This window comes from Lagenorhynchus albirostris, chromosome 1 (genome assembly GCF_949774975.1).
Source record: "Lagenorhynchus albirostris chromosome 1, mLagAlb1.1, whole genome shotgun sequence".
NCBI classification, from domain to species: domain Eukaryota; kingdom Metazoa; phylum Chordata; class Mammalia; order Artiodactyla; family Delphinidae; genus Lagenorhynchus; species Lagenorhynchus albirostris.
The window spans coordinates 36,548,739-36,561,558 of record NC_083095.1 but is presented as its reverse complement, the minus strand read 5'-3'; positions in this window follow the sequence as shown (position 1 = coordinate 36,561,558).

Sequence of the window (12,820 nt, the reverse complement as noted above, 5' to 3'; positions counted from 1 at the left end):
GGAACATCATCACCCCTCAAGAAGCATGTTGACTTCTCCTTGTTGTCAGGGCCTCATTGCATCAGATGAGGATTCTCTACTATTATCCCTCAAATCCCTAGATCCTCACTGCCACCTGGGCTAGACCTGGCTCCCTCTCTACCCCTGAGGCAGGGCTAGGAGGGGATAAGGGCATTTCTTAATCTTCCCAATAATGACTAACACTCGTCAAGTGACATTTGTCAAAAAGAGGAAACTTAACACAGAGACAGGTGCTAAGGAACGTCAAGAAGGTCTCCCAGCTTGTAGGTGAAAGACAGGATTTGAATGCAGTCTGGCTTCAGGGCCCATGTTCTCAACCACTGGACTCTAAGGCCTTGATGTGCTTCTAAGCATCTGGTGACGATGGTGGCAGAAGCAGAACTTGGAGAGGGAATTTCAAGCTCACCCAGCAAGTCAGTGGCACAGCTAAGAAGACAGTCTGTATCTTCTGACTCGCCACTTGATGCACCAGCCACTGGCTCTGGCTGTGCTGCAGGGGTAAATATTCTAAGAGTGTTATGTCAAAAGTAAGCAGGGAATCAGGTAATCAACTTCCCCTTCCTTAGAATGAGGCCTGAGTCTTTAGGGAGCTTTTAGACATGAACAATACCAATGGCTTTCCTCCTGGAGTATTGCTTTGATGGCTTCCCTCATATATCTTCCAAACCTTATGGCTGGAGTTGCCTAAGGATGAATGTCACCAGCCACCTACCCACCCACTGCCACCATCCTGATGGTCAGTCCTCCAATACATCCCATCTTTAAAACTTTATTGACCGAGCTTGGGTAGTTGAGGAGTAACTCCTCATTTAAGACATTGTTTATATTTTCATGTTTGTTTCTTAAAATGGTTTTGTTGAAGTCTCTCAGTTGGGACAGAAGACTTTTTCCCTTATCCTCTAGGAACTGATAGAGTTTCTCAAGCTCACAGGTGACTTTCTGTCATTCAATTTCTGTTTGTTTCTAAATTAGATAGAGACAAGTGGTCACATGAACACTGAAGTAATCACATGCATTCTTTCCTTTTCATCATTTCCCACAGATGCTGCTCTATAATTTCTTCTTTGTTTGATTCTATTCCCATCACGTACCCACTGTAAAGGAATTTAAAAAGGGAGACAAAACACAAATATATTTAGAACTTTAAAGTGTATATCACGCAATGGAATTTCAAACTGAGTTTTTGCAACTCCAAGGCTACCTTCAGTGATCTTAAGTGATAATCTTAATAGCTTCTCAGAAAATTAATTTTAATTCACCTTAGTTCAAAAATAGATGTGCCCATGTATTTCTAAGGGAGAATGGGACATGTCATGAAGTCAAGAACATGTGTCTGTGGGTGTAATTATGAAAAGACTGGGAATGAGTAAGTTATTCTGTAAAGCATGTGGGTGTCTGCTTTGTGGTTCAGTTCCTTGGCTCTGGAGTTGGGCTCTAGGGAAGTATATGTATCTTAAAACGTGAAAATGGAAAGAGTTCAAGGAACATGACTGGTTCTACTGCATCCAGACTCTATCCTTGACAAGTATCAGAGTGACTGCAGAATGGAGAATGAAGAGGGAATACAAAAGGCAGAGGGCAGGTGCTTCGGAGAGCTAACCTGCTTGGATCAGGAGGGCGTGTGCTGAGAGGTAATTAGTAGATAATTAGTAGCAGACATGAGATAATTATTTATCACCAAAAGCTGACGTATTGGGAGCAGAACCATTTGAACCACAAGTGGTAATAACACTTTTTAAAAATAGACCAAATATAAAACGCTCAATTAGAAAAACTTCAGAATCAGTAACCGTTAAGGTAGAGAAACGGTACTCAACTTGTGTTTACAAGTAACTTTTTTTCTTGGTCTTCTTCTAAGTCAAGAATTGGCAAACTACTGCCTGCTGGCCAAGAACCACCCACACCACCTGTTTATGTTTGGCCATTGAGCTAAGAATGGTTTTTACATTTTTTAATGGTTGAAAAAAATCAAAAGAGTATTTTGTAACATGTGAAAATGATAGGAAGTTCAAAGCTCAGTGTCCATAAATAAAGTTTTATTGGCACACAGCCACGCTCAGTAATATATTGTGTGTGGTTGCAGAGGTCAGTAGTTGCACAGAGACTAAACGGCCCTCAGAGCTTAAAATATTTATTAGTGGGCCATGTTCAGAAAAAGTTTGCCAGCTCTCAGGCAGTTCTTGCAAAGTGGGTAGTTAGTAGCTCTTCCCCAAGAAATGAGTTCCATTGACAAATAAACTGGGAAATGCTATTTTAAATAAAATCAAACCAGTTTCTTTCTTTTTTTTTCTGCTGCAATGCTGGGCATGTGGAAACTTATTTCCCAGACCAGGGATCCAGCCAGCGCCCCCTACAGTGGAAGTGTGGAGTCTTAACCACTGGACCACCAGGGAAGTCCCCAAACCAGTTTCTTTAATAAAGTAATGCCACAAGGACATCTACAACAACAACAACAAAAAAGTTGGGAGGAGGGAAGCAGAGTATTTGGTGTTTCCCAAATACTTATTGTCCCTGGAATTCTTTTCTTTCTCTTTTTCAAATGGGCTCTTCTGTGGGACTAATGATCCAGGGAATATGACTTGGTAAATATTGATGAAAAGAAAATGGTGATTTATACACACACAATCGAGGAAAAAAATCCTGCTAATTAAAAACTGATGGTAGGGCTTCCCTGGTGGCATAGTGGTTAAGAATCCGCTTGCCAATGCAGGGGACACGGGTTTGAGCCCTGCTCTGGGAAGATCCCACATGCCGTGGAGCAATGAAGCCCGTGTGCCACAACTACTGAAACCGCAGCGCCTAGAGCCCGTGCCCTGCAACAAGAGAAGACACTGCAATGAGAAGCCTGCTGCACTGCAAGGAAGAGTAGCCCCTGCTCACGGTAAATAAAGCCCGCAGCAGCAACAAAGACCCAATGCAGCCAAAAAACCCCCCAAAAAACTGATGGTAGAATTTCTCTCAGAGGGAAACCTGTTTTTTGTTTCACAAAACATTTTCTAGGTTATTTGGTCATGAAAAGTTAGGTTTCAGGAATTGGATCTGGTAGGTGGAAAATGGAAACAAAGAGTGTTAAATAACTCTGCACAGCACAGTGAGGACAACTTGGGGTTTGGGGCCGGGCACGGAGGAAGGATTGAGAGGTGAACAGGAAAAGACGGAGATGAGCAGGCTCCATGGGAGTCAAGAAGAATCAAAGAAACGTGGTGAGGAATATTGACGGTCAGAAACGCACTGAACGACAGCCGGGACCGACTGTAGAGTTTGTGGAGCCCGTTGCAAAATGAAAACGTTCAAAATGCAGCAAAAGTTTACGTTAGAGGTACTAAAATATAAAGCCTTTTTTCTTTCAACTGCAGTCTCTCTCTGTCTCGCTGGTTTTAATTTGCTATTTAACCCGTGTTCCCTCATGCATAGGGGACTCCACAAGTGCAGATCCTTGTGGGCGCCCGGATTCAGCTGCGACTCGGCGCATGCGCATGCCGCCCACCATCTGTAAGCTCCCCGCTCCGGACCCCGCCTGGGCCAGGAAGTCAGACCAAACTTCTCCAGTTCCCACGTGCCCACCATCCCACCCCGCCGTGGACATGTGAGAGGCTGGGTGTAGGTCACAGGGTGAGGGTGGGAAGGGAGACCTGGGGCACCATGCAGAGGTGGGAGGTAGTTGCAGGGGATGGGGACTGGAGTAGGGGTACAGCTGAGAACCTGCCCCAGGAAGGCAAGGAGTTGGCGGGAGGACTGCGAGTGAGTCCCAGACGCATGCTCTGTTGATCAATCAGACTTCACTTACAAGAGCACAAATTCAGAGATAAAATTCCAAGAATTTGGAAAGATTTTCAAAGACAAGTGACCACAGAGCATGAAACCCTAAGTGCAGGCCCCTCTGAGCACCGGTGCTTGTGGGACGGCATTAGTTGCACACTTGTGAAGCCGGGTCTGGTGCTGCGTAATCACGTCTACTTTCTGAAAAGAAATTACTCCACACCCTTGGTAAAAAGTGTTGGGTCATCAGTTGCCTTGGCAAATTAAATGCAAAAAGGACCGATTTCCTTCTTTGGGTCCATGCCAGCAAAGGGAACAAAACAGTAGTAAGGAGGCAGGGCTAGAAGGAGATTCAGATTTCAGCATAAACAAGAAATTGGACCAGAGGTGGCCATGAGAACACAGTCCCAACTAGGAGCATGCGGACATTTTTGGTTTCCAACCATGCAAGTGACCAGAGCCAGCTGGAAGGCTTGGAAACAGACAGATGGCCCACACTTGGGCTTCCCATAGTATGACTGATGTTTCATGGGGAACGTGTTGAAAATATGTAAAAATCATCTGAGGATATTTAATAGTCCATTTTTACTGTGTTCATTTCCCTATGCTAGAAGTAAATCTAACTGTGGTCTTGTGCTCCCTGAATTTGTCACTATTAATCACTGGTGACAGGAATCAGCAGAAAATGATGGTGATAGATCTTAGCTCAAGTGCTGGTTCCTACCTCATGCCTCAACTCCCATGTGACTTGGGGGAGAAACTGGCCATAGGCCAAAAGGCACTCTTCGCAAATAAAGAATACGTAATGCATCTTTTCCAGAAAAAATTCCAAGACAAGGGGGAGCAGAATTGCTTCTGCCCAATCAACCTGCCTTTGATCAGAATCGAATGATGGAGAATATGGGGGAAGAGAGGCAGTGACCATAGCTAGCTCACTTGCCCAGCTGACAGCATTGAGTAAGTCAGTAATGAATGACTGATATAAGCCACTATTTTTTTTTTTTTGCGGTACGCGGGCCTCTCACTGTTGTGGCCTCTCCCGTTGCGGAGCACAGGCTCCGGACGCGCAGGCTCAGCGGCCATGGCGCACGGGCTCAGCTGCTCCGCGGCATGTGGGATCTTCCCAGACCGGGGCACGAACCCGTGGCCCCTGCATCGGCAGGCGGACTCTCAACCACTGCGCCACCAGGGAAGCCCTAAGCCACTATTTATTGAACACTTTCCAAGTATCAGGCATTCTGCCAAGCCATTCTCATGTACTATCTCACTTAATTGATTCTACCAGGTGATTATCCCCTGTATTACAGGTGAGAAAACCGAGGCTCAGAGAGGTTACAGTTGTATACAATAATGCAGCCATAAGTGCCGGACCCTGATTCAAACCCAGGTCTGTCTGCTTGCTAAGCCCAACCTATTCAGTCATATCTAAGAAAGTGAGCTTCTACTGGCTTTTGCTGAGAGGTGAAACTCCTTTTACTCTTTCTTAAGTGTACATATCCAGAAGGTCCTGAAGCTGCTCAGATATTTTGTTAATTGTAGTAGCCTGAGATAAATCACTTTTCCAAAACCAGACATGAAATAGTAGAGGGGATTGATGGCATTGGTATCTAATGTTATTTGTTTGATTTAAAATGTTTTATCTCCAGGATTGAGGACTGAGGTCATATTTCTCATGCCTCATTTTATCGTCAATGTCTTACACGTAGCAGTCGCTCAGTAAATACTGGAGAACATAATGCTTTGAGAAGAAACTTAAGATTGTTGTTCATCTTCTTGAAACTTTTGGTAGCTAGTATGATAAACAGCTGTTTTAGGACAGCTGTTTAGGACTCATCGGTTTGCCCCTTTGCCCTTTTCCTATCCTCATTTTCTGTGGCTCACCACTCCACACTCTGAACTCCAACTGAACTGCTTGCTTTTTTCTATATGCACATACTGTGTTCTTTCATGCCGTTTCTTCTCCTGGAATGCCCTATCCTGCTTTATTTGCCTGGCAAAGTTCCTACTCAACTTACAAGATTCAGCTCAAATTGCTTTTCCTCTGTGAGACCTTCCTGTACAACTTTAGGATGAATTCATATTTCTCCTCTGGGTTCCCACCAGGGCCCTCACACAACTCCAGGGGGCACCATTTACACTGGAGCCTATGTCAATGGTACCTTCTGGATCTGTGCAGTGCATGGTATATGCAGCCCTCATGGTGGTCAAAGTCCAAACTTATATACATGTTGCTATTTTGATGCAATACTTTTATTGAGGACATTGATTTATTCATGTCCTCAGGCACTGGGTTTGGCTTGCATATAACTGTAGTCTTTTGTTTCTATGTCCTATTCCTGTGCCACTCTGTGAGTCCTGCAGGAAGTGATCTTGTATCCTAAAAACCTGGCTTAGTGCCTGGCACATAGTAGAAACTCAATAAATCTCCTTCAAAGCAGGGGCTGGCAAACTACAGTTTTTGTATAGCCCGTAAGCTAAGAAGAGTTTTTACATTTTTAAATGGTTAGAGAGAAATCAAAAGCAGAATACTATTTTGTGACATGTAAAAATTATGTAAAATTCTGATTTCCATGTCCATACATAAAATTTCACTGGGACACAGACACGTCATTTATTTAAGTATTGTACGTAGCTGCTTTGGCCTCACGCATGCAGACCCGAGAAGTTGCAACAGAGACCATGTGGTCAACAAAGCCAAAAAGATTTACTGTCTGGACCTTTACAGAAGAAGTTTGCTGACCTCTGTGTCAAAGGAACACAGAAACAGACTCCTTCCCCCTCAGAGCTCAGATACTCCTTCTCCTATCTTTTCCTCCTCACCACCTGCTTCAGAAGAGGATGTGGCCCTGGTGCTTGCCAAGCTCCACATTACAGATCCTCACTCCCTGGCCTCCTCTGGTACCTTGACCCATCAATGGTGCTGCTGTCTCTTATTCCAGGTTATTCTTGCCTCCCACTGTATGCTCCAGAAATATCAGATGGCTCGAAGTTCCCCCCAAACATGTATTTTCGGCCTTTCTTTGATAGTCTTAATACACAAGATTCCTCTTTTCCCTCCTCCCAGTTTTTAATCCTCCCCCGCACGGCAAACACATATATATCTGCCTGGGGATCTTCTGGGACCCAGAGCAGATAAAACAAAACTCCAGAAAATCTTTCTCAGTCCTTCGCTCTCTTAAATTTAATCACTGCTCTCTGCAAGTTCAGACTCTTCACATACTTGGCCTAGTAAATACCACACTATGTCCTAGTGAATAGTGTGTGTGTCTAACACGTTTCCTGCATTTCATTCATGAACCGACTCATACACATGTGCCAGGCCCCGTGCTACGTGTTGTGGTTGAGTCAGATGTGGTCCTTGCTTTGTCTGGCTGGGTAGACAGTGATTAAACATGAAAACAAGTGCCTGATTATACATCGTGAGAAGCGTCATGGAGGAAACATAGGGTGCTATGAGGAGCGTTATCTGTGAGACATTCAGAACTGTTGCCTCGATTGGTGCTGAGTTGAAAGAGATGGCCTGGTCAAACCCTTTCCTTTCCAGTGAGGAACTGAGGCACAGAGATGTGACGTGGCTTGCCCAAAGTCACCCAGCCCCTAGCAGTCCGTATAGCCACATGCAGCCCGTTAATTAGTTTCATTTGGGCCACTCCAGGTCTGATGGTCTTTATGTTACCCTGTTTACATTATTGTCCATGAATATTCTTATTGATAGTCATCATGTGCCTCTGTGAGAACGTTATATTCGTGTTTTAATAACTCGCTAACCTAAATTTGATCCCAGCTAATCAGACATATTGATTAATTGGTGAAAGGTGCCCAAACAGTGACAGTGATAATTTCCAAAGGCTTCAAAGTGTGTACCAAGCTATCATATATTCCCGCAACCTTTTCTTCCTTCCACATTGCCCTAATCCTCCTCTAAGCAGATGTGGGTATATTTTGTTGTAGTCTTTCCCGGCAATGGTGCTGGAGAGCAGAATGGCCCCAGAAGCTCATTCCACCCATACCTCATTTGGCTGGAGGATGTCGTTCCTGTCAGAAGGCCTTCCTCTGACTCTCGCACGTGATGACAGTTTCACTGGAGTCGGGTGGACATGGACTCATCAGCGGCTGATATCGAGAAGCCATTGGATCGAGGCAACCAGAGTGGTTTTGAGCAACCTCAGGTGAGCAGACGGTGAAGTGCAAGGCTGCAGAGAAACGAGGACTTGGCCTGCTTAAAAACAGCTCTCTCACTGTGCCCCTGAGTGTGTTCGCACTGTGCAGGGTGGTGGCAAATGCGCGCGTCTGGGGGCTGGGATTGAATTCTGGCTCCTCTGCGTCGGGTGGGTGACTTGGGCATGTCACTTAGCTTCTGCGGGTCTCAGTTTCCTCACATGCCAAGTGGAAGTACTGAGGGCCGCTGTGGAGGTTAGATGAACTCGTGTGTGTAAAGAGATTAGCAGCCAGCACAGGGTGAGGACCCAGTGGCTAGACCGGCTGCATACAGAGCGCCACTCTGCCCCAGGCACTGTCCTGTATTAACATACTTAATCCTCACAAAGCCCCTCAGAACCAGGTACCCATCCCCTCATTTTACTAGATGAGGAAACTGAAGCACAGAGAGGTTAACCCCTGTGTCCAGGACACACAGCTAGTAAGCATCAAAGCTGGGATTTGAACCCAGGCAGACTGGTTCCAGCATCCATGCCCATCAGTGCTACACTAAACGGCCTCTCAATAAAAATGGGCTAGGGTGTGTTCTTACACTGACTGTCCCTCCCTTTTGCTTTAACTTGCCAGTTCCTTCTACTCACGTATTCTATGATTACCTTATTATCTGAGCCCCAAATTTGAGATCCGTGTTCAAAGAAAGGATTTTGTGCTGCAGAAGATAAGAGGTTTAGAGGAGAGAGGCCGTTTCGAAGATGTGGTTTGGATACTGCAAAGTTGGGGTTTCTAAAACATTTGTGATAGCTCAAGGGGACAGCAGGATAGAATATTTGAAATCAATATTGTCCTGAAAAAGCCAGCATGGTAGATGAAGATATTCCTTTCTTTGCCCTTTAAGTCCTTTAAAAACTAGACAGTATGAGATTCAGAGCCTGCGTACAGAGCCCGCTCTGAGCATGAGTGACTGGCAGACTACGAGGTGGGATAGGGCGCTGCAGAACTCCCCTCCCCTCCTCTCCCCGCCCCTCGGGAGTCAGGGCCCTCTCTGAGCAGCCCTGTTGGCCCATTCATCCTACCAGGAGTTCTTGGTTCTCCATTGCTCCTCCGTCCTCAAATTCCAAAGCAAACTCCGTTTCCTCATGATATCCAAGTGGTTCTCAAGTCCCTGGAAACAAACAAACCCAAGATAATTTTTAAAGAATTTTGTGCTTTTATTATTTCTTGTACTCCAAAATTTTCTATAACCCAGAATTCTGACCCTGTTCAAACTTGAGTTTTAGTAGATACATGAAAGGAGGGGCAGGTGGTATGAGACGTTCTGGGACCGCTTCAGAGCAGAGGGAGAAGAAACTGGTACCCTCGGTTGCCTCTGGGGAGGAGAGGCATGGCTGGAGGAGAGGGTGATGTAGTCCTTTGTACCTTTTGAATTTTAGCTTATGTGAATGTATTACCTATTCCAAAAGAAATGGAAAAAAATTAAGAAACAAAGGTGGTGTTTGAGGCTGCACACCTCTTCCTCTGTGAGCAGGGAAAGTGGTGATAACTACTCTTGTTGGAATGATAATCTTCCTAGGTAGGTAGGTTGGGAGGGAGAGGCAGCTGCCGTGGCTGGCACTCACGCTGCCACTTTTAGGAGCCGCATGACACGCTCCCCCCCAAACAAATCACTCTTTCTCATCTCTACCAAAGGAAGTACAGCATATAAATTTAAAACACAGACTCAGCTCCACCACTGCCAGCTGTGTGACCTTGGGTCTTTTAGCTCTTTGTGACTCAGTTTCCTCATTTGTAAAATGGGAACCAATAGTGGCGGTTGGGAGGATTATAGGTTAAAGCACTTAGAATAAGGCCTGGTATATAACAAATAGTCAAACATCCATTATTATTACAGGCAGTCCTTGCTTTGCATAGTTCCAATATGCAAACTTAAGTTGCCACGTTTTAAGGAACATCAGTCCCCCAATAACATGTGTCCAATTTCAGTTACCACTGTATATTAAATGTAATTGCATAAAGTACAAACTTCACTGCTAGCTCTTCATTCCACAGAGCACTACATAAACAACAGATGCACATCGTGATCAGTGACCAGTCATGTCACTTATTTTAAAGCCTATTGGTTATTAAACCAATCTGTTTATTCAATTCACGCACGTCTGTTATTCGGTTCATGCACAGATAGCAAAGCACTTGGTTGCGTTGCTTCCTTGTCTTCCAGTCATAAACCCACATGCCATTTTACGGAGATAGTTAATCAAAAAAGAGAATTGGCCAACAAAGATGGAAGTGCAGCAAACAAATGAAAAGGGATAACACTGGAAGTAAAACTGTATGTGACAAAAAAATCTGAAAATGGCAACGTCAAAGCAAAGGTAGGATGGGATCTAAACCTGCACGAAGCTACGGTGCAAATTATATTGAAAAAGTCCAATGAATATAAAAGCAAGCTCAAGTCCCTTCAACCTCTTGTAGTTTATTTTATTATTTTTCTAAACATCTTTATTGGAGTATAATTGCTTTACAATGGTATTAGTTTCTGCTGTATAACAAAGTGAATCAGCTATACATATACATATATCCCCTTATCTCCTCCCTCTTGCGTCTCCCTCCCACCCTCCCTATCCCACACCTCTAGGTGGTCACAAAGCACTGAGCTGATCTCCCTGTGCTATGCAGCTGCTTCCTACTAGCTATCTATTTTACATTTGGTAGCAACATCTTGTAGTTTAAATTGTACTAGGAACAGAAAGCTGCTTATGGTTGAAATGGAGCATTTATTTCTACTTTGGATTCCGTGCAGTGTGGCAGTAACTTTTACTCCACTGTGCAAATAACTGCAGGATTTGAGTCTAATGTAAATGAAGTTAGAAAAAAAAAATAGATGGCCATAGGAATGTTGACACTGCTGCCATTACAGAGACTCTAGATGTGCAGGCAGAGGAACCTAGTGAAGGTGGGCATGTCAGTATAAATGAGGAAAGTGGTGGTGACAAAAAGGATGAAGTCTCAGAAAAAAGTGACATCAAAAAACATTTGAGTAGGGCTTCCCTGGTGGCGCAGTGGTTGAGAGTCTGCCTGCAGGTGCGGGGGACGCGGGTTCGTGCCCCGGTCCGGGAGGATCCCACGTGCCGCGGAGCGGCTGGGCCCGTGAGCCATGGCCACTGAGCCTGCGCGTCCGGAGCCTGTGCTCCGCAGCGGGAGAAGCCACAGCGGTGAGAGGCCCGCATACCGCAAAAAAACAAAAACAAAAAGCACACACACACAAAAAAACATTTGAGTACTTCCTTGGTGGCACACTGGTTAAGAGTCCGCCTGACAATACAGGGGACAGGGGTTTGAGCCCTGGTCCAGGAAGATCCCACATGCCGCGGAGCAACTAAGCCCATGCACCACAACTGCTGAGCCTGCGCTCTGGAGCCCGCAAGCCTCAACTACTGAGGCCTGCGTGGCTAGAGCCCATGCTCTGCAGCAAGAGAAGCCACCGCAATGAGGGGCACACGCACCGCAGTGGGGAGTGGACCCCGCTCGCAACTGGAGAGAGCCTGCGCGCAGCGACGAAGACCCAATGCAGCCAAAAAATAGAATAAATAAACATTTGACACTAAAGAACCCCTTAGATCTATTTCACGACATTGAATGTTCAATGGGTAAAATGTTGGAAAGATCCAAAGAAGCATGAAAATTCATGAAGGCATGCAAATGATGCTTGCTCTGTATTGTAAATTATGTGAATAGAAAAAGAAGGCAAGCACTGTTCAAACTACTCTTGATAAGTTTTTTACCAAGAAATAGAACAATTAACTCTCAAAATTCCTAATGTTTTAAATAACGGTGTATTATATAGAGTTACTATTTTTTCCCTCTACATTTATAATGGACAGTAAGAGGGTTTTTAACGTTTTGACAAAACATTTAAAGGTCATAGAACAATCATCATTTTTTGCATTGACTATTTAGGTCAGTTTCAATGGTGTCAGCTTGCACAGTCATGTTTAGGGTCCTGCACTGCTGTGCAAAGTGAGATTACCTCTACTTCCTCATGGAAGAGTACAGAACAGCTTTTTTGTTGTCGTTGTTTTAAATTGTGGTAAAATATACATGAGTTACCATTTTAACTGGTTTTAAGTCTGCAGTTTAGTAACATGAAGTGCTGTCACAGTGTTGGACAACCATCATGTCCAGAATGTTTTCACCGTCATAAACTGAAGCTCTGTGCCTGTTAAACAGTAACTCCCCATTCCCTTCTCCCCCTTGCCTTGGTAACCACCTTTCTACTTTCTCTCTCTATTGGTTTCGCCTATTCTAGATAAACTTACGTAAGTGGAATCATACAATATTTGTCCTTTTGTGTCTGGTTTATTTCACTTAGCATAATGTCCTCCAGGTTGATCCATGCTGTGGCATGTGTCAGCATTTCACTCCTTTTTTGGCGAAATAGTATTCCATCGTACATACATGCCACATTTTGTTTATCCATGAATTCGCTATTGCGAATAATGCTGCCACAGACATGGGTGTCCTATGAGAGACTTTGAAGAGTAGTTATCTCTGGAAAGTGGGGTTGGGGCTTACTCTTCATCTGAGACCCTTCTGTACTATTTGATTTTTTAAAAAAAAACTATGAGCACAGGATAATTATAATAAATAGGTCAATAACATATAATATTGGAGAATTTGGAAAATCCTACCACGTGGGAGTGGGTTAAATGTGTACAGTGTGTGTGAAGCCACCAAGCTTGGAGCTGGAGCGTAGAAGGTACACGATGGCTGCTACTTCCAGTGCAGTCAGAATTTTGTATGCTTCCCTCTGGGCAGAGGGCATGGGAGTGCCCCAGACTGGCAGCAGGGTGGGGCTCAAAAGGTTGCACTAGAATTTGCTTTCGTG